Source organism: Rhinoderma darwinii, chromosome 1, assembly GCF_050947455.1.
Source record: "Rhinoderma darwinii isolate aRhiDar2 chromosome 1, aRhiDar2.hap1, whole genome shotgun sequence".
NCBI classification, from domain to species: Eukaryota; Metazoa; Chordata; class Amphibia; order Anura; family Rhinodermatidae; genus Rhinoderma; species Rhinoderma darwinii.
Genome location: NC_134687.1, coordinates 203233966 through 203256805, shown reverse-complemented (window position 1 = coordinate 203256805; position 22840 = coordinate 203233966). Strand labels below are relative to the sequence as shown.

The 22840-nt window shown below is 39.7% G+C and overlaps 1 pseudogene; it reads right to left on the bottom strand.

The window, feature by feature from the left end:
- Window positions 1-22252, bottom strand: part of LOC142739338 (transmembrane protease serine 11C-like) — a 33308-nt pseudogene extending 11056 nt beyond the window's left edge.
- Window positions 22253-22840: the final 588 nt, after the last annotated feature.

Genomic DNA, 22840 nt, shown 5'->3' with positions numbered 1-22840 from the left:
GAGTGCTGAAAAAGTTAACTGATCGGCAGTAACTCTTTCAGCACCCGAGACAGTGACTACCGCTGGAGTTAATAGTATTAAAGTTAACTTACCCAGAACTCCTCTTCTTCTTCTTCCTCTAGTCCGGCCTCCCAGGATGACGTTTCACAGGCCAATCACTGGCTGCAGCGGTCACATGGACTGCCGCGTCATCCAGGGAGGTCGGGCTGGATGTCGAAAGAGGGGCGCGTCAGCAAGACAATGGCCGGGTAAGTATGAATTTATTTTACTTTTACTGCGGAAAGGGCTGCCCCTTCTCTCTATCCTGCACTGATAGATAGAAGGGGTTGCCGATTAGTGCAGTGCAATTTTGCAGCGAAAACGTGCCCGTAAATACGGGTGGAATACTGGTGACACCGGACCCGTATTTACGGGCATGCGTCAGTAAATACTGGTGCAATACGGGTCGAATACGTGTGACCAAGGACCCGTATTTACGCCAGCATTTACGGGAGGACAAAATACATTCGTGTGCATGAGGCCTTACCCAGAAGTCTGTGTTCCTCCCTTCAGCGCAGCCTCCGGGGATGAGGTTTCATCCCATGTGACCGCTGCAGCCAATCACAGGCTGTAGTGGCAGTCACATGGGATGAAGCATCATCCCCGGAGGCCGGCCTGGATGACGTCAGGGGGCCGGCCTCCTGGGATGACACTTCATCCCATGTGACTGGCTCTGCAGCCAATCACAGGCTTCACCGCTCTCCTGGGATGAAATGTCATCCCAGGGGCCGGCCTGCTACCGCGCCGGCTAAGTGATAGAGTTTCCAGCAGCGGACATTCCGGGTGAAAAACTGCATCACTGTTTGGTGTGGTTTTTCGACCGGAATTTCCTGCGGCGCACAGGGCGGATACGCTGCGTGCTTTTACAGCTATTACTCCCGACCCCTGATTCACATGCATGCTCAGCTCATGCAAACAAAAGGGGTTATGCCACATTCAGACGCGGCGGAATTGCTGTTGAATTCTGCTGCGGACAGTCCGCAGTGGAGTTATGCTGCAGCCGTTTTTTACATTTGTTTCTATACATTTTTAGAAAACTTAGTTCAGACATAATAACTGTGCGGAAATTAGGCCGCGTTGCAGAATTTTCCCTCCGCAGCATGCTCATTATGTTGTGGAGAAGCAGTGGAATTTCACTGCGGATTTCAGCCTTTGCAATGCAAAAACTGAAATCTAAGGCAAGTCCGCTGTGATATCTGCAACGTCTGAATTACCTGTCAAATATGCAAATGTTGGTGCAGATTCGTTGCTTAATTGCCCCGAATCTGCACCAACATTTGCAGCGGAAAAATTCTGCCACGTCTGAACGTGGCCTAATGTGTAAAGCCGCTGCAAAACTTCAGGCGGTGGCTTATCTCCATGAAAAACAAAAAGGATCGGGCATGTTGACATCTGTCGTCGGGGGAGAGTCGGAACACCGCCATACACATTAGATGGGCGTCCGGTCCTGCTGAAAGCAACGGGTTCGGCCGACATAAATCTAATGTGTACAGCCAACTTTAGTCCTAATGTTGGAGATTGACTTCTATAAAGTGTGATGTTTCTGTAATTGTGGTATTCAGTGTGTACAGAGAACTTCAGATGAGGTTAACCTATCATTATGTAGCATTGTCGAATATGAAATAAAGGTGGGTTAATAGTAACTGAAAATGAACTGTTAGTAGTGTTCTGCAATACACACCTGTAAAGGTCTGAACAGGGATCTGAGTAGTTGCACTAGGCGCAACACTGCTTGACACTGGAAAAGCAAAGGGATGAGAAGACATTATGGTTATCTTAAAGGGGAATAAATACATGTAGTGGTCACATTCTATGCTAGTTGTTTTATTTGTGAGAGCTTTTGAGACTTGCATATCAATTTTTTATTTTTCCAACACATCTAAAATAAAAATAAAGTGCCTTTGCAGATATATTGATAAAAAATATGCTGTCGTTTTGTGTATACAGCTCCTATGCAGATCTATGTGCTTCCATACTACAAACTACATACAAAATTAATTCAGTATTTTCATGTAAAAAGCAGATTTTGGTATCAACCTCAGATCCACCTTCCTATATCTCAAGATGGGAGAAAGACCTAAACACTAAATTCTCAGCAGAACAAACCAAAATAATCTTAAACCACTCTCACTCTTTCTCAATCTCAACAAGAATCCAGGAACTTAATTATAAGATCATAGCGAGGTGGTATAAAACTCCAGAGGTTCTCAATAAGATCGATCCGTCTTACTCTCCCACTTGTTGGAGATGTGGAACAGCAAAGGGGGCGCTTTTGCATATATGGTACGAATGTCCCTTAATACTCCCATTTTGGCAAAAGGTCCAAGGCATCTTAAGAAAATTTCTAGCCATAGACATTACTCTTACTCCAGAACTAACACTACTTAACCTAGACATGTCGTATCAATATATAAATCGTAACTCTGCTTTACCACATCTTATAAGTGCAGCAAAGACCTTAATAGCTAGACACTGGAAAGAGGTTGATCCCGCTACAATAACTGAGTGGTTAAGAGAAATAAATATAATACAATCGTACGAAAAAACTAAATGGCTTTTGAACCAAGACCTAGACAAATTCCAACATATATGGGACAATTGGATACAATTTTATAAATCTGTAGATTTATCCTAATTAGCTAATACTACAGCCTGATCCCACATTTAGATAACCATCAAATTGTGTTCCTGAGGCAAGTCATCTACTCACAAGATTTTCCGTATATTGGTTCAAGGGATTTAATGCTACATGTTTTAAGGTCAACACCGTATTGATTTCTCAATATAACATTATTATGCCGGATTGTATTGTTTGAGATGCATTATTATATTAATAGATGTTTCGCATTGTGAAGATGATCTGTTGCCCCCTCCCTTTTTTATTTTTGTACCCTTCCTTCCTTTTTGTTTGTTGGAAAACCCTAAAATAAAGAATTGACAAAAAAAAAGCAGATTTTGGGATGCCAGGACTGATAAAGAAACCCTACTTCCCCACCCACTCAGAGTGATTGACAGCTCTGCATGCATGCAGACTCATACAGGAAAATCTGCGTGGGCGGGGAAATTGGACTCACAGACTTTCTATATATCCTGACAGCATATAATCAGAATTATATTCTAGAACACTTAATATCCGTGAACTGGAATGCTGCTCTCGGATGGAAAAGCATAGGAAACCTGACAGATCAGTTTTAACCCACTATAACGCAGTCTAGTTTGAACCTTAAGGTTATGTTCACACGCAGTGAGCAAAAACGTCTAAAAATACGCCTCCAAAAACGTCTTAAGAAGTGCACTTCTTTTGACGAGCCGTCATTTTACGCGCCGTATTTTGACAGCGACGTGTAAAATAAAGTCTCATGAGAACAGAACATCGTAATACCCATTGAAGGCAATGGGCAGATGTTTGTAGGCGTATTAGGGGCGTATTTTCAGGTGTAATTCGAGGCGTAAAACGCCCGAATTACGCTGAAAACACTGCGTGTGAACATACCCTCAGGATGCAGCATTTTTTTTTGATTTTCACATTACAAAATACTCTTTTATTTTTCTCTCGACCTAGCCGGGCTTGTTTGTTGCAGGATGAGTTATATTTTTTAATTGCACCATTTTGACAACTTTTTACAGCATTCACCATGCTCTTTAAATGGCATGTTACTTTTATTCTGAAGGTCTTTATGATTACGACACTACCAAATTTTATAGCTTTTTATGTTTAACTACTTTTGCACCACAAAAACACTTTTTTAAAAATAATTTTTTGTGTCTCCATATTCTGAGAGTGATAACTTTTTGTTGTTGATGTAGCTGTATGTCGGCTGATTATTTTTTTTATCCGAACGAGTTGTAGATTTCATTGGTACCATTTTGGAGTACATATGACTTTTTTAATTACTTTTTATTACTTTTTTAGGGTGACAAGATGACTGAAAAAAAGCAATTCTGCCATTGTTTTATAGGTTTTTTTATTGCACTTTTTCCGTGCGGGATAAATAATGTTTTCGTTTTATAGGACTGGTTGTTACAGACTTTTTTTTAATTAAGTTTTTCCCACAATAAAGCGTTTTATAAGTTCTTTTATTTCTTTGGATTTATTTTTCTGTAAACTTTATTGAACTTTAACTGGTTCCTGACCGCCGGCTGTTCATAAACAGCCAGTGGTCGAGGTCCTTAAAACCCGCGCCATAGCAGATGTACGAGCGATCGGGCAGCTGAATGTCGGGTGCCCGGAAATCAGTGACTGCTGTGGACCCTGAAGAGAAGATAGAAGCAGTTTTTGCTCAATGAGCGATGTGCATAGAATAGGAGGTAGCGCCGCTGCCTCTATTAGGCTGGGTTCACACGTGGCGGAATTTCACTTAAATTCCGCTGCGGACACTCCGCAGCGTTAATCCGCAGCGGAGCCGTTTGTCCATTGACTTACACTTTAATTTAGCAGTGTTCGTTTAGACGAGGCGTAAAATTCCGCTGCGGAGCATAGGCTGCGGAGCGGAATTTGGTGTCCGCAGCATGCTCTGTCTGTTGCGGAGCAGTGGCGGACTCATGGCGGAATTTCTCCATTGACTTCAATGGAGATTCTAATTTCCGCAATGAAGTCCGCAGCTGTCATGCACATGTTATGTGTGCTGCGGATCCGTCTTGCTTTTTTAACTTGACATTTCTTCATTCTGGCTGGACCTATGTATTTCTAGGTCTACAGCCAGACTGAGGAAGTCAATGGGGCTCCCGTAATGACGGGAGCGTTGCTAGGAGACGTCTGTAAATAGTCACTGTCCAGGGTGCTGAAAGAGTTAAGCGATCGGCAGTAACTGTTTCTGCACCCGGGACAGTGACTACCGATCCCAATATACATGTATCTGTAAAAAAAAATGAAGTTCATACTTACCGAGAACTCCCTGCTTCTGTCTCCAGTCCGGCCTCCCAGGATGACGTTTCAGTCTAAGTGACGGCTGCAGCCAATCACAGGCTAATAACAGGCTGCAGCGGTCACATGGACTGCCGCGTCATCCAGGGAGATCGGGCTGGATGCCGAAGGAGGGACGCGTCACCAAGACAACGGGCGGTAAGTATGAATTTCTCTGACTTTCACAAGGGAAAGTGCTGTCCCTTCTCTCTATCCTGCACTGATAGGGAGAAGGGAAGTACTTTTACCGCAGTCCGCAGCAGCTAGTCCGCATCAATTTACTGCACATTTTGTGCAGATCCGCAGCAGAATCTGCAACGCAGATTCTGTGCGGCATTGATGCGGACAGTTGCGGAGGAAATCCGCCACGTGTGGTCATGCCCTTAGTCCCGGTGATCATGTGACTGGTCACATGATCGCCGAGATTCCGTTCATGGCAGGCTGCTGCTGGGTCTAACTAGACCCAGCACTATTAGTGACAATAGTTACTATAAGAGGGCTGATTTCCACTGTAACTGGGGCTGTTCAGCCCCAGTTACAGTGACAAATAAGGTGTAAAAGAAAAGAAAATAAAGTCCCCAAAAGTCTTTTCTGACCTTTGAGGGACAGACCATAATAATAACAAAATTAAAATAAAGTAAAAGTACACTCAATAATAAATACACATAAAATACCCACTCAAAACAAACAAAAACGTTCCCCCCGCCAATCATTGTTGTGACACTAGCCCTGACCCATTTACCCTAAAATAGACATGTAATATATAAAAAATTACAGTAGATTATGACAATCACAAATAAAATATCTATTTTAGGGTACAACTATATATTTACCAGAAAAAAAATATTTTAAAGGTAAAAAAGCTGATTTTTTAACTATTATTTTCAAACTATAAGCCTAGAAATTCTAAAATAGCAAAAAGAATGTGAATAAAAATGATAAAAAAAAGAAGCCTACATGGTCTACGAAAAAACTATCACAAAAACCACGTTGCTAGGCCAATAAATAAAAAAGATATAGCCGTTTAACTAACGCGTGCTAAAAATAGCTACACAGTGTCTGGTCCTGAAGGCTCAAAATAGCCTGGCCCTGAACCGGTTAAACTTCTTTTTTAGTCAATCTATGGGACTAAATCGCTTCTGTTATATATTTAAATACTCCTGTTTTGCAATGTATTATGCCTGTCAGTGTTACAGTATTAGGCCCTGCCTTAGGCTCTCGTACATGGTAGACTTGGGGATCTATGTTAAGCCCCAGCTGCCATTGCAACACATCATCACCCCGCAAATGCAGGGGTGCCAATGGGCTTATAGAGGCAGTCCCCTCCCTCTGTAAAACCACTTAGGTGCTGTGGTCACTATTGACCGCGGCGTCTAAGGTTTTAACCCTGTCAGGACCAGACTGATTTTTGTTTTTACGTTTTATTTTTTCATTGACACAGTCATATGAGGGCTTAATTTTTACGGGACAAATTGGACTTTATGATGGTACTATTTAATATTATGTGTGATGTACTGGAAAGCTGGAAAAAAATTCAGAATGGTGTGGAATTGGAAAATAACAGCAGTTCCACCATATTCTTATGGGTTTTGTTTTTACGGTGCTCAATGTACGGTGAAAATGACACATTACCTTTATTCTGCAGATCAGTACAATCATGGTGATACCATTTATATAGTTTTTGTTATGTTTTAGTACCTTTAAAAAACTGTAAAAGTTTGAAAGAAACAAAAAAAATGTTTGCATCGCCATATTGTGAACTCCGTGTACAGAGATGTATAAGGAGTCTTTTTTGTACGTGTAAATATGTTGTTTTTATTAATACCATTTTGGAGAATGTCTGACATTTTGTTCACTTTTTATTACATTTTTTTGGGAGGTTGAAGTGGCAAAGAAACATTTTTTACAGTTTTTTATTACTATTTTTTAGCCCCCCCCTAGGGGGCTTGAACTTGCGACCACAAGGCTCCCAGCTGCTATAGGAATACACCAGCTCCCGGGATCTTGCTGCACGGGAGTCGGTGACCGACCCCGAAGTGAAAGGGGCAGTAAAAACCCCTCAGATGGTCACATCTGACGTCGGCATCTGAGGGGTTAAATGTTTTGATTGCAAGCATTGCCACTGGGTTCCTGCTGCTATGGCGCCATTTAAATAAAAACCTTTCCCCGATATAAATAGGCATATTAGCGACGAGAAAGGGTTAAATTACTAAGATTGAAGTTAGTTTTTGATCCCAGCATTTAGAGTGGGATTCCGGGTATATAATACAGTCGGCACCTGCAAGTACTGGCGCGGGCTCAGCTCATCACTGCGCCATAATAGTACGGTGAATAGTACGGTGGTTCGTGGAAACTACCTGCTCTCTGTGATATACTATAACACCACAGGGCAGGAAGGGGCTAAGCTGCCCATAAACTCTTGGCAGATCTTGTAATTTCATTGCTCTCATTTTTCATTTTCAATTAATTTCAATGAAGACCAATGACACATGTGCAATCTGCTCTACATCAGTGGCAGAAAATGCAGCACATTGTGGAATCAGGGGATCCCAGTGGTGAGACCCCCATCGATCAGTGTTTTATGATCTATCCTACCAATCAACATTAGTGAGATAATCTTTTTAATGTGAGTGAGTACCAATCAACTTCATCAACCGTCTATTACCAGGACAAAACAGGGATGTTTATGTTGAATTTTTTTGGCCAGTCCTGTTTGGATCTCGTCTGGTATTAACATGCTATTGGGGGCATGGGGCCTGCTAGATGCGTTGAACATGTATATATAGTGCATTCGGAAAGTCTTTAGACCTTTTCACTTTTTTCACATTCTGTTATGTTTAAGCCTTGTGCTAAAAGAAAAAAAAATAATCAAGGTTTTCCCCAACATTCTGCAATTAATACCCTATAATGACAAAGTGAAAACAGAATTTTAGAAATTTTAGCAAATGTATTCAAAATAAAAAAAACTCAAATTTCGCATGGACATAAGTATTCAGACCATTTGCTATGACACTTGAAATTTAGCTCTGGGAACCTCTCATTTCTCTAGATCATCTTTGAAATGTTTCTACACCTTGATTGTCCACATGTGGTAAATTCATTTGATTGGACATGATCTGGAAAAACACACCCCTGTCTATATAAGGTCTCACAGCTGACAATGCATATCAGAGCAAAAACCAAGCCATGAGGAGTAAACTGACTATAGAGCTCAGAGACAGGATTGTGTGGAGGCACAGATCTAGAGAACAACTTTCAGTTCTGCTGCACTGAAAGTTCCCAAGAGCACAGTGGCCTCCATAATTCTTAATTGGAAGAAGTTTGGAACAACCAACACTCTTCCTAGAGCTGGCCGCCCCACCAAACTAAGTAATCGGGGGAGAAGGGCCTTGGTAACAGAGGTGACCAGGAAACCAATGGTCATTCTGGCTGAGCTCCAAAGATCCTGTGTGCAGATGGGAGAAACTTCCAGAAGGTCAACCATCACTGCTAATCACCTGCTTAATACCATCCCTGCAGTGAAGCGTGGCAGTAGCAGCATCATGCTGTGGGGGTGTGTTTCAGTGTCTGAGACAGGGAGACTGGTTAGGGTTGAGGGAAAGATGAATGGAGTACAGTACAGACATAGTCTCACTTGAACCCAATCGAACATCTCTGGGGAGACCTGAAAATGGCTGTCCACCGATGGTCCCCATCCAACCTGACAGAGCTTGAGAGGATCTGCAGAAAAGAATGTCAGAAAAGCCCCAAATCCAGGTTTGCAAACCTTGTGGCATCATACCCAAGAAGACTGAAGGCTGTTATCGCTGCCAAAGGTGCTTCAACTAAGTACTGAGTAAAGGGTCTGAATACTTATGTCAATGCAACATTTTAGTTTTTCCTTTTCAATAAATTAGCAAAGATTACTAACATTCTGTTTTCACTTTGTCATTATGAGGTACTGAGTGCAGAATGATGGGGAAAAACAAAACTTTATTTTTTATTTTTGGACGAGGCCTCAACATAACAAAATGTGAAAAAATTGAAAGGGTCTGAAGACTTTCCAAATGCAATATATATTTTCTTTTTTTTTAACCAAGAAAATTATCTAAATAAACCTCTTACTAGGAATATATCTCTTCTTAAAACAGAATATAATATGAATACTGTATTTTTTATTTATGTGAAAATTAATAGAACTTTATCCATGTGCAAAGGATAAACCTATGTATATGGATTCAGTTTGTATTTACATTCTTATAAGGTAATAAAGTCTCATTTAACAACAATTGTTTGTATGAATCCTCAATGAACACGACTGATAGGTCCATGCAGTGAGTATATGGCCTTCAATGTACGCGTTGCGCCGATACAAGCACACATATTGGCTCAGGGACAGAATTATAGTAGTATACAGTGAAGGAAATAAGTATTTGATCCCTTGCTGATTTTGTAAGTTTGCCCACTGTCAAAGACATGAACAGTCTAGAATTTTTAAATACCTATCACGAAATGTGAAGACATATATAATATACCCACAACTGGATAAGTAATGTACAGCACACAATTTGTACCATGGAAATATTCAAAAACTTTATTGAAATACACATAACAACAATTGGCCATCAAAAATAAAATCAATGATACAAGCAATAAAAGACTAGCATGCTAATAGACATAAACATCATGTGATGTGATACGGTACAATAGTCTCAATTCAAGCCCAAAGGGGTATACCATAAGCAGTATGAAATAAAGCAAGTAAGCCAAATCATATATACCCAGACAAGGCTAAAACCTCAATTAGAAAGTGCAGCAGTGAGCAATATATTATCACTGCTTTAACAGATATAGAGGAGAGCCAAAAATAAAAGCCCTGAAGACCATTACCAACCTGTAGACTGCATAATATGTCCTAAATCAAGTGTATAACCACCCTAGACGCCCCCGACGCGCGTTTCGCCGTCAGCTTTCTCAAGGGGTACTCCTTGAGAAAGCTGACGGCGAAACGCGCGTCGGGGGTGTCTAGGGTGGTTATACACTTGATTTAGGACATATTATGCATGCTATTGTTATATGTCCTTGTTGTATCTCCACGCTAGTCTTTTATTGCTTGTATCATTGATTTTATTTTTGATGGCCAATTGTTGTTATGTGTATTTCAATAAAGTTTTTGAATATTTCCATGGTACAAATTGTGTGCTGTACATTACTTATCCAGTTGTGGGTATATTATATATGTCCTCACATTTCGTGATAGGTATTTATATTTCATTGTTGATCTGTGAGGACGCGATTACTTTTTGGCGTAAGCCCAGGGTCTAAATTTGAATAGGTATTTATAGTCTAGAATTTTTAGGCTAGGTCAATTTTACCAGTGAGAGATAGATTATATAAAAAAAAAAAAAAAGAAAATCACATAGTCAAAATTATATATATTTATTTGCATTGTGCACAGAGAAATAAGTATTTGATCCCCTACCAACCATTAAGAGTTCAGCCTCCACCAGACCAGTTACACGCTCCAAATCAACTTGGTGCCTGCATTAAAGACAGCTGTCTTAAATGGTCACCTGTATAAAAGACTCCTGTCCACAGACTCAATTAATCAGTCTGACTCTAACATCTACAACATGGGCAAGACCAAAGAGCTTTCTAAGGATGTCAGGGACAAGATCATAGACCTGCACAAGGCTGGAATGGGCTACAAAACCATAAGTAAGACGCTGGGTGAGAAGGAGACAACTGTTGGTGCAATAGTAAGAAAATGGAAGACATACAAAATGACTGTCAATCGACATCGATCTGGGGCTCCATGCAAAATCTCACCTCGTGGGGTATCATTGATCCTGAGAAAGGTGAGAGCTCAGCCGAAAACTACACGGGTGGAACTTGTTAATGATCTCAAGGCAGCTGGGACCACAGTCACCAAGAAAACCATTGGTAACACATTACGCCGTAATGGATTAAGATCCTGCAGTGCCCGCAAGGTCCCCCTGCTCAAGAAGGCACATGTACAGGCCCGTCTGAAGTTTTCAAATGAACATCTGGATGATTCTGAGAGTGATTGGGAGAAGGTGCTGTGGTCAGATGAGACTAAAATTTAGCTCTTTGGCATTAACTCAACTCGCCGTGTTTGGAGGAAGAGAAATGCTGCCTATGACCCAAAGAACACCGTCCCCACTGTCAAGCATGGAGGTGGAAACATTATGTTTTGGGGGTGTTTCTCTGCTAAGGGCACAGGACTACTTCACCGCATCAATGGGAGAATGGATGGAGCCATGTACCGTCAAATCCTGAGTGACAACCTCCTTCCCTCCACCAGGACATTAAAAATAGCTCGTGGCTGGGTCTTCCAGCACGACAATGACCCGAAACATACAGCCAAGGCAACAAAGGAGTGGCTCAAAAAGAAGCACATTAAGGTCATGGAGTGGCCTAGCCAGTCTCCAGACCTTAATCCCATCGAAAACTTATGGAGGGAGCTGAAGATCCGAGTTGCCAAGCGACAGCCTCGAAATCTTAATGATATACAGATGATCTGCAAAAGAGGAGTGGGCCAAAAGTCCATCTAACATGTGTGCAAACCTCATCATCAACTACAAAAAACGTCTGACTGCTGTGCTTGCCAACAATATATAATTGTGACAATGTGATTTTCTGTTTTTTTTTTTTTTTATATAATTTATCTCTCACTGGTAAAATTAACCTAGCCTAAAAATTCTAGACTGTTCATGTCTTTGACAGTGGGCAAACTTACAAAATCAGCAAGGGATCAAATACTTATTTCCTTCACTGTATATACCGTCTGTACTGAAATAAGCTATTTTGTTATTGTGTTTGTTTTGCCTGTTTTACACATTTTCTGTTGTCAATAGTTGGCTAAATCCCAAATTATGTAGTTTATAGGATTAACACAAATACAATCTTGGCCATGCCTATTGTGCCATGCTAGGATTATAATGTATATTGCTCTTGTACTACGTCATGCCCCCAAACTGGTTTGTTATGGTAGGATTAGCACTAACGATAAAGAGTCTTTATTATGGTTTTTGGAGGTAAGAGGGTTATGTCAAAAACAAAAATAACAAAAATTGAACTCTGCAAATAAAGCAAAGCTGGTCATAGAAGTTAGGCTCTGTTCACATTGGTGTAATGGCTTCCATTTAACAGGATCCATAACGGATATGACAAGCTTGTTAAGATCTAACATAATCCATTATGATTCGTATAATGGATCCATTATAATCAGTTAGAATAAATAATCGGTAGGTCAGGTTTCCTTTTTTTTTACTGTACAGAATAGCGGAACGTGCTACAATTATCCTGGCCATCAAATAGGAACGAGATCCTGATGGAAAAGAACTAATGGATCACAGTTTGAAATCCATCTAGAGCAGGGTAAAGGTCGCCATACATTAATGATTTGAGACAGCCGATTTCTGAACGACTTGTCTATCACGGTTGGTCTGTGAAGGTTGTTGTTACTATACTGGTGAACACTGCTGGAATCCAAGGCAGAGCACGGTGAAGAACTTGTGGAAACGTTCTTCGAATCTTGAAGAGAAGAGTATATTAGAAATCCAACAAGGAGTAAGAACTGTCTGGCAAAGATAGTTCTCTGGGGCAGGAGACTGGAACAAGTCACAATACTCAAGCAATGTTTAGGCAACCCACATGGTCTGAAGTAGGCCCAAACAGTAAGCAAGATGGCTCCTATTTCTCACAACTTTGGCCATCTTGATTAAGAGCAAGTAAAAGCGGAAACTAGCAGCCTCCGGTGGTGAGGAGTGAAAGTGCAGCACAATTCTTCAAAGTGTAAAACAGCAGCCACCAGTGTTAAAATTGTAGAAAAAAGAATCCTCACTTTACTTCCTCAGGTTAACAGCTGCCTCTGGACGCTGCTTGACTTGGTTTATCTGGTCATCTTTGATGAAAATCCTTTATTAGTCTAGGAGCATTGATATTGCTTATGGGTTCCCATGGATTATCCTCAGGACCATACCCTTGCCATACTATTAGATATTACAACTGATTTCTGAATATCCTGGAGTCCAGGATCTTTTCAACTGTATAATGTTCTTGTCCATCAACTTCAATAGGATCAGGGGGCAACAAGAGATGCTGGAAATGGGTTTGGAACAATAGCTTTTAGAAGTGATACATGGAACACTGGATGTATCTTCATTGTCCTGGGAATTTTAAGATGAAAAGCTACTGAGTATACTTGTCCAATAATCTTGAAAGGACCAATACATTTTTGGGCCTGTTTTGCTGAAGATACACAAAGTTTCAAATTCTTAGTGGAAAGCCATACTTCATCTCCTACTTTGAAGGCTGGGCAAGGTCTATGATATTTATCTGCTTCTTCTTTATATTTCTCATGGGCAATCTTTAATGTTTCCGTTAGCATCTCCAGATTGTCTTGAAGTTACTGTGTTCTGTCAGTGACAGCATGAATAGAAGTCTCTCTGTCTGGCCATTAGACTGAGGATGGAAAGCAAATGACAAACTGACATCGATGTCAAGTGCTGTGCAAAAATACCACCAGAATCTTGATGTAAATTGTACCCCACGATCAGAGACAACTTCATCTGATACACCATGGAAACTAAAAACATTGTGAATTAAAAGATCAGCAGTGTCTTGAGCAGAAAGTAGTCGAGAGCAAGGAATAAAACGTGCTGCATTGGTGAGCCGATCAACCGCTTACCAAGGTGGAATTTTTACTTTTGGAAACCGGTAGCATGCGAGCTACGCTGTTTCTGTAACTACCATTCAGTTCTATGGGACTTACGGAAACAGCGTAGCTGAGCGATCGTACCGACCTGCAGAATAAAGGCAATGTGTCATTTTCACCGTACAGTGAATACCGTAAAAACAAAACCCATAAGAAAATGGCGGAACTGCTGTTTTTTTTTCAATTCCGCTCAATTCTGATTTTTTTTCCAGTTTCCCAATACATTACACATAATATTAAAGAGTGCATTTAAAAGGTATAATTTGTCGCGTAAAAATAAAGCCCTCATATGGCTGTGTCAACGAAAAATAAAAAAAGTTATGACTTTTTGAAGGTGGGGAGGAAGAAACAAAAGCATAAAAACTAAAATTAGTCTGGTCCTGAAAGGGTTAATAGAGAAATTTCTAGATAACTGTCGGCTTTACAACTTATGGTTGGCAGTTATCTGATGTCCAACATTAAAGTCTGTGCTTTTTCATTGCAACTAATGGTCCCATATCATTATTATTTTAGACACTCCGGGGATGCACATAAATATTTTCTTGACATTTTCAAGAAATGTAAAAATGTTAGAGTTTTTCTTTCCATTCTTAATTCCTCATATATGCAGTATATATATTGGTGATAAGAGGGCCATATCTGTGCCAGTGGAGTGTACTGATTTTAATAAATATACCAACAATCTAATATCTATAGGGCCTCGCAATCCACAGACGACTAGGGAATCAAAGTTTAGTTGCATTTTTACTCGTCCAATTATTTGTTTTCCCTTTGTTAGATTCTGTCTGTCTATAATTGTGATAACAATCAGAAATCCAGGTAATTCCAAAGGGTTCACTTACTTTTACTTCTAAAGTGTATTTGTCCTTTATTGCAGCCTGTCTTTATGAAAGTTTGCTTACTTTTACAGTTACATTTTGTATAGTTTTCTATGACTGGCCCATATTGTAGAATACTTTACTAGATCTATTTATGAAATTTTTTATGAATTTATTTGTTCATTGTTTCAAATTAAATAATTCCGCCAAGTACTCCTATTGACATAAGGATAAAAATCCCAAGATTTGGCTTACCGTTGTAAAGAAGACTGTGAGCCAAGTCAGCACTGATTTCTAAAAGTGAAAAAAAACAATGGTTAACAACATAAACAATTTTAGGATTTTTAACCCCTTTCCGCCACAGCCAATTAAAATGTTTTCATTTTAGTTTTTTCCTTCCTGCTATGCAAATGCCATAAATGTTATTTTTTTCATCGACATAGCCATATGAGGGCTTGTTTTTTGCGGGAAACTGAAAAAAAATGTATTGTGGGGTCAAATGGGCAAAAAGCAGCGATTGCGCCATTTTGTGGGGGACTTTGTTTTTACGGTGTTCATTGTACTGTAAAAACTACATATTCACTTTATTCTATGGGTTTATACGATTAAGCCGATACCAATATTTTTTTTTTTTATGTTTTTTAATGTTTTACCACTTTTATAAATAAAAAATTTATTTGTTAAGCAATAAAATTGAGGGCTTATTTTTTGCGGTGCGAGCTGCAGTTTTTATTGGTACTATTTTGGGGTACAAGTGACTTCTTGATTACTTTTTTGTTCCATTTTTTTAGGAGCTAAGGTGACCAAAAAACAGCAATTTGAACGGTTTAATTTTTTTTTTTACTGTGTGTGATCCTGGCCTAAATGAACACTCAGGATAACACAGGAGCCACTACAGACCAAGCCATCAGAGCAGCTTATTGACGGATTCGGCTGTGAATGGATTTCTGTAGCCTCTATGTACTGAGATATACAGAAGCTATAGAAGGGAAACAGGGCATTTTTTTGTAATAAAAGTTCATTACAAAAGTTATTTTTATCACTAAATAAATGCTTTCATTAACAAACAAAAAAAAGACCCCAAAGGTGTCCACCAAGAAGAGAAGATACAAGACCTTGAAACCTGCATTTCTGTTATGTCTTTCAAAAATATATATCGGAAAATTTGTCACCGACCGAATCAGCGGTCTAATTGTTTTCACTATTGGGGTACTGCTCATTAAAGGAACATATATGGAAATATTTCTTAAATTATGAGGATAATTTTATGTGTAAATATTGAATATCATTCATGTGCATTGGTGCACATGTACTGTATCTTCTTATCCGATTACTGATGAAACACTACAATCACATTGTAGATCCCAGATTGTAAGAACAATTTGAAAGAATTTGAACAAATTTCCGTTTCTGACCATTTTAGTATCACAGACATAATAATAATACTCAGTCTATTACAATTGGATTATTAGGATTATTGGAAATTATCAATATGTATGTGTCACTTATATACGATGTGTCGTAAGGTAATAGGTCTCTCTTTGAAGTCTCCTTTCATCCATCTTAGTATGGAATACATTTCATGGAATACTTGCCTGTCAGATGAATTGAACTCTTGTCAATGTCGAAATGTGCCAATGAGGTGTTTTTCAGGTTTTCAGAGAGTACAGTCTGAACTGATATATTTCTCTTCCCAGCATTATCAAAACTAAAAAACAACACAAATACAGGTATGACACTCCCAGAACTGCAAAGGAACAAGAAAATAAACATAAATACGTATGCAGTAAAGTAATGACATGCAGTAAAAGTTAATTTGATTTAAAAGCGTTCCTCCAGTCTTAATAAAACATTTGACTATACATTGCAAATATATAGCCATCTTACCTGCTGCCATGCTCCTGAATGATCCGGCCTCTGTTCCTGCGTTAAAGTCCTCCATTATCTGCTCTCCAAAATAGCCACCTCGGTCTCAGGCTAACCTATGGAGAGCTTCTTTGAAAGTCTGAGACACGCCTGCACTCCCAACCTGTACACAGGGGGCAACGTCATCAGCTCTGGTCCATCGGAGGGCAGTGGAGGGGCTTAGGACGCGTCTCAGTCTTCCAAAAAAGCTATCCACATTTGCAATGTATAGTAACAAAAAATTATTTGTACCGGAGACTCGCTGGATCACTCAACAGGAAAGGCATCCATGTTGTCTACTACTTGCATGTGAAAATGTATGACAAATCTCCAGATGCTGATTAGCTGAACTGTAGAAAGCTCTACTTTAGCCGGTTAAACTGGCCATACACATTGGAGAAAAACCTGCCCGTAGGACCTCCTGACCGTCCCACCAAGACAGAAATGGGCATGTGTGATCGCAACATGCATAATCCTTTGTTCCCACTGAGAAAAGCTGCTGTCAGAGTTGACTGTAGTGGATAGGAGGTGTCTGGAAGCAGCTTATTCCTCTTTCCATATGCCTACACGCTTGGCCAATTCGAGCGTACGTGTTTATGGTAAAGTTGCAAGAAATAGTTTTCGACTTAACAAGCTATTTTATGTGTATGACCAGCTTTATTTGTGTATATGACTACATACAGGAGATGACTGTATATTGTTCATTTTAAGAGAATTAATATTGTACATGGAGTTATTTTAATCCAAATGGTTTAATATGGGACCAATGTCCCAATATTTGTTGAAATATGTGTTTTTAATTAGATAAAAGTGAAGGTTCAACCCTACAGTTATATATTTGGCAATCGCATAAAAAAGCATCCCAACCAGCAGCAAGAGTTAATAATAAACTTTTAATAGTAACGACAAACATACCATGGGGCAGGACAGGCTGGTGATTGCTGAACTACAAATCCATATATGCAAGTAAATATTCAGGGATTTCTTTGTATTAATTTGTGGGGCACCAAGCCTGCCTCTGGTAGAAGGACAAATGGCCTATTTACACGGGCCGATAATCTCCCACTCAAACATTCATAAGAATGCCCATTCTCGATCATTGGCCCATGTTAGCCCTTCAGTGATCAGTGATCGCATCTTATATGTACCTAAAAAAGAATCAATGTCTTTCCGTTTAAACAAGAGATGTGCTACCGACATTATGCAAACTGTATGGGGACCGAACGACCGGTTGCTTGTGTAAAGGGTTCTTAACTTTGTACATAGTTGTATAAATTCAAATTCCAAAATGGATCCATGAGCAGAATACAGGTTCTTGTTTTTGGAGTCTGTGCTCTCTGTACATAAGACAGCAGGTGTCCTCTTATGGACTGAGAAAGGAACCACAAAGAAATTTCAGTTGCCCATGACTCACTTGCTGTATTATAAAGAGAATAATTTCTATAATAAATACATTTGACAGAATTTCTATTGATTCCATCCCCTTATATGTTATGTGAGAAAATGTGAAGAAATAAACTGTTACGCCTCATGCACACGACCGTGTGCGCCGGCTGAGTCCTGTCAGTGATCTAAGGAAAGATACAACATGTCCTATCTTTCCTCGGATCAGAGACTCGGATAATTTTTCACGGACCCGATTCACCCGCTAAAGTGAATGGGTCCATGAAGACTATCGGGTGCCACTCGGATTCTGTAAAAAACGGCCTGAGTGGCACAACGGTCGTGTGCATGAGGCATTAATACTGTTACCACAGTGCAAAGTCAGTTCTTCTAAAATTTACTTGGGTATAAGTGTTATACAAGGGTAATAATGCATGCTGTACCTTAGACTAACAATGTGCGATCTGTTGTACTGGCTTTGGAGCTCTGAATTATTAAATGCTGCATTAACCTGTAAGCAAGACAAGTTCATGTCAAGTTATTACCATCCACATCGGTTTAGGAAAAAACAATTTAAATATTACATTGTCACCATAATCGTACAAGATATATAGGTTATGCTTCTTCTGTGCTACGAATTTATTTCGTTTTTTAAGTCATACCTATATAATAATTTGACTTTTGGCACAAATCCCTGTATATGACTTCCATCTTGTACCTCTTATTCAACTGACTAATTTGTTACAATTCTATAAATCTTGAAAATGGTCTTCCAGGTTCCCCTTTTTTCCCAGAAACAGCGCCACTCTTGTCCGTGCGTTCTTCCTCCTTCACGTCAATCGTGCTGAGCTCAATACAAGACACAGACCATGGACAAGAGTGGTGCAGAAGCAGTCCTATTTTTTCTAATCCTGTACAACCCCTTTAAGCAAGTAAACAAGTTAAGGATCCATATATATATATTTTTATATAGGTATGGGAACAGTTGTGCGCAGTGAGAAATGACTTTATGGGAGTATCAAAATGACTTACAAATTCTTCAATCTGAGCTGCCAGTGACTGGAATGCAAGGCTACTACTGTGACCATACTGATCTGTATAGTTTATGTTTAGGATCCTAAAGGAGCCATTGTAGTAAACGTAGCTGGTGCTTGGCAACTCATTGGTTGAACCTATAAAAAAAACATATGATTACATGATAAAATTTTAAGTTAGACTTTAAGACAGTTTTTCCTGACGGAGGCAGATGCACAGCATGCTCTTGCTGATGCTGTGTTAAAGAAATATTCTCCCCTAGAAGCATTACGAATATGGCATCCATTGTGCCTGCAGCTCAGTAGTATTGAGCCACAGGAACTCTGTTCCACCGTACATCCTACTGCACACGGCATGAGGCCTTACAATGGATACATCATAACAAACTCTCAGTTGTGAGAAGTATTACATTTCTATAGGTTTTCAGCCTCTGAAAATGTTTACATTCAATGACAGGAAAAAGAAAACTGAAGAATTGAGATCCTATACATCGTCCAAGCCACCAATTTAACCCCGTCCCGACATCCGCCATATATACAGTGAAGGAAATAATATTTGATCCCTTGCTGATTTTGTAAGTTTGCCCACTGTCAAAGACATGAACAGTCTAGAATTTTTAGGCTAGGTTAATTTTACCAGTGAGAGATAGATTATATAAAAAAAAAAAAGCTGAAAATCACATTGTCAAAATTATATATATTTATTTGCATTGTGCACAGAGAAATAAGTATTTGATCCCTTTGGCAAACAAGACTTAATACTTGGTGGCAAAACCCTTGTTGGCAAGCACAGCAGTCAGACGTTTTTCATAGTTGATGATGAGGTTTGCACACATGTTAGATGGAATTTTGGCCCACTCCTCTTTGCAGATCATCTGTAAATCATTAAGATTTCGAGGCTGTCGCTTGGCAACTCGGATCTTCAGCTCCCTCCATAAGTTTTCGATGGGATTAAGGTCTGGAGACTGGCTAGGCCACTCCATGACCTTAATGTGCTTCTTTCTGAGCCACTCCTTTGTTGCCTTGGCTGTATGTTTCGGGTCATTGTCGTGCTGGAAGACCCAGCCACGAGCCATTTTTAATGTCCTGGTGGAGGGAAGGAGGTTGTCACTCAGGATTTGACGGTACATGGCTCCATCCATTCTCCCATTGATGCGGTGAAGTAGTCCTGTGCCCTTAGCAGAGAAACACCCCCAAAACAAAATGTTTCCACCTCCATGCTTGACAGTGGGGACGGTGTTCTTTGGGTCATAGGCAGCATTTCTCTTCCTCCAAACACGGCGAGTTGAGTTAATGCCAAAGAGCTAAATTTTAGTCTCATCTGACCACAGCACCTTCTCCCAATCACTCTCAGAATCATCCAGATGTTCATTTGAAAACTTCAGACGGGCCTGTACATGTGCCTTCTTGAGCAGGGGGACCTTGCGGGCACTGCAGGATTTTAATCCATTACGGCGTAATGTGTTACCAATGGTTTTCTTGGTGACTGTGGTCCCAGCTGCCTTGAGGTCATTAACAAGTTCCCCCGTGTAGTTTTCGGCTGAGCTCTCACTTTCCTCAGGATCAAGGATACCCCACGAGGTGAGATTTTGCATGGAGCCCCAGATCGATGTCGATTGACAGTCATTTTATATGTCTTCCATTTTCTTACTATTGCACCAACAGTTGTCTCCTTCTCACCCAGCGTCTTACTTATGGTTTTGTTGCCCATTCCAGCCTTGTGCAGGTCTATGATCTTGTCCCTGACATCCTTAGAAAGCTCTTTGGTCTTGCCCATGTTGTAGAGGTTAGATTCAGACTGATTAATTGAGTCTGTGGACAGGAGTCTTTTATACAGGTGACCATTTAAAACAGCTGTCTTTAATGCAGGCACCAAGTTGATTTGGAGCGTGTAACTGGTCTGGAGGAGGCTGAACTCTTAATGGTTGGTAGGGGATCAAATACTTATTTCTCTGTGCACAATGCAAATAAATATATATAATTTTGACAATGTGATTTTCATTTTTTTTTTTTAATATAATCTATCTCTCACTGGTAAAATTAACCTAGCCTAAAAATTCTAGACTGTTCATTTCTTTGACAGTGGGCAAACTTACAAAATCAGCAAGGGATCAAATACTTATTTCCTTCACTGTATATATACGACAGGGGTTCGGTGGGGGTGTAAGGAGCGGCTAGATGTTACAGCCGACACTTCAGTGTAACAAGTGGGAAGCCATTATAAAAAGGGGGCTGTCCCCTCTGACATACCATTGCCCCCACGCTACCGAGTATTGATAGTTGTCATGGCAGCCGGAGGGCCTAATGAAGGCCCCCAGGTCTGCCATCTTTTGGAGGCAGGGCCTAATAGGAGCCTTTCAGAATCACGATATACTGCAATACATTAGTACTGCAGTATATCATGCAAGCAATCCCACTGGTTCATGTCCTCCAGAAGGGCTAATAAAAAAAATTAAACACAGTTAAATAAAGTTTGTTTAATGTATAAAAAAATCTTTAAAAGTTCAAAAAACCCTCCTTTTTCTACTTTCCCCCAAAAGCAATGTAAAAAACAAAAACTAAATGAACACAACTGATATTGCTGTATCCGTAAAAGTCTGACCTATTACAATATAACATTATTTAACCCGCTCAGTGAACAGCGTGAAATTTTTTTTGTTAAAGCCAGAATCGCTGGTTTTTGGTCACCTCATCTCATCCAAAAATGGAATAAAAAAGATTGAAAAGTCCCATGTACCCAAAAATGGTACCAATAAATACTACAGCTCGCACCGCAAAAAATTAAAATTAAACCTCATACTGCTTAATCGAAGGAAAATTAAAAAAGTTATAGCTCTTAGAATATGGCATCACAAAACAAATTAGATTTTTAACATATAGTTGTTTCCTTGTTAACATGCCGTTTTTGCCACATGGTGATCGCTGTAAAAACAAATTCCAGAAAACAATATAGAGGAATCGCAGTTTTTCTCCCATTCCACCCCACAAATACATTTTTTCTAGTTTCCCAGTACATTATATAGTACAACAAATGATGTTGTGAAAAACTACAACTAGTCTTGCAAAAAGCAAGCCCTCTTAGGACTATATCGACGTAGAAATAATAATGTTATGGCTTTTGGAAGGTGGGGAGGAGAACATGAAAATCCGAAAAATGGCTGCAGCAGGAAGGAGTTAAATATATCTTGATCCTTGCTTTTTTTCTAATCCAAAAGTTATGATCTTATGAAAAAAACAAAAAAAACGTACTTATAAAAACTGAAGATATAATAAACCATTCAGGCCAGCTATACCAGGAGAATATAGTTTTTACCATGAAGAAAGCTAAAAATTTCTTACCATGCATCGTAATGATTACAATTGCCGCAGTCACAGCTGCAATAATAGCCAATAGTATTGTAGTGCTGACAACAGCTATTACTATCATCGTCCGACATTTAGGCAATTTCATTGGTAGACCAGATTTATGTTACCTAAACATAAAAAAAACAAAACAGGTTTGTGAAATCGAAAATTCATAGTAGCAGAATAAATCGAGAAAGCACTATAAGAGGAAATTGTTGTTCATACAATTTCCTAATATTTTCTTGTAGGTCTAAAAAATGTGAACCTACAAATTACGTGTAAATAGCCCCATAGAAGTGCATTGATTTTAATGCAGCCGTGTCATATGGCCGATTATTGTGTGAATAAGCCCCAATAGTTGTGACCGTACTCTGCTCTGGCAGTACAAAACTACAGCATTATCTATAGCTGAGCAGTAGAATTATTCAAGGGGCGCCATATCTGACTGATCGCTCCCCCTTCTCCTTCCGCTTCTGATTAGGAAAACTGAATAGACATTAGTTGCCAAATGGCTCAAGGGAAAAGAACGAGGCACATTTACTAGCATTGGCGTTCCACCAGACGCAGTGCCAATATGTAACTGCAGCGAAGTGTAGGCATAGTCACAACATGGTGCATGTCTATTGAAATACACAACACAGCTACTAAACTATGTGGGGTTGTACCTGGTATAGTTCACCACATTTTTTTGTCG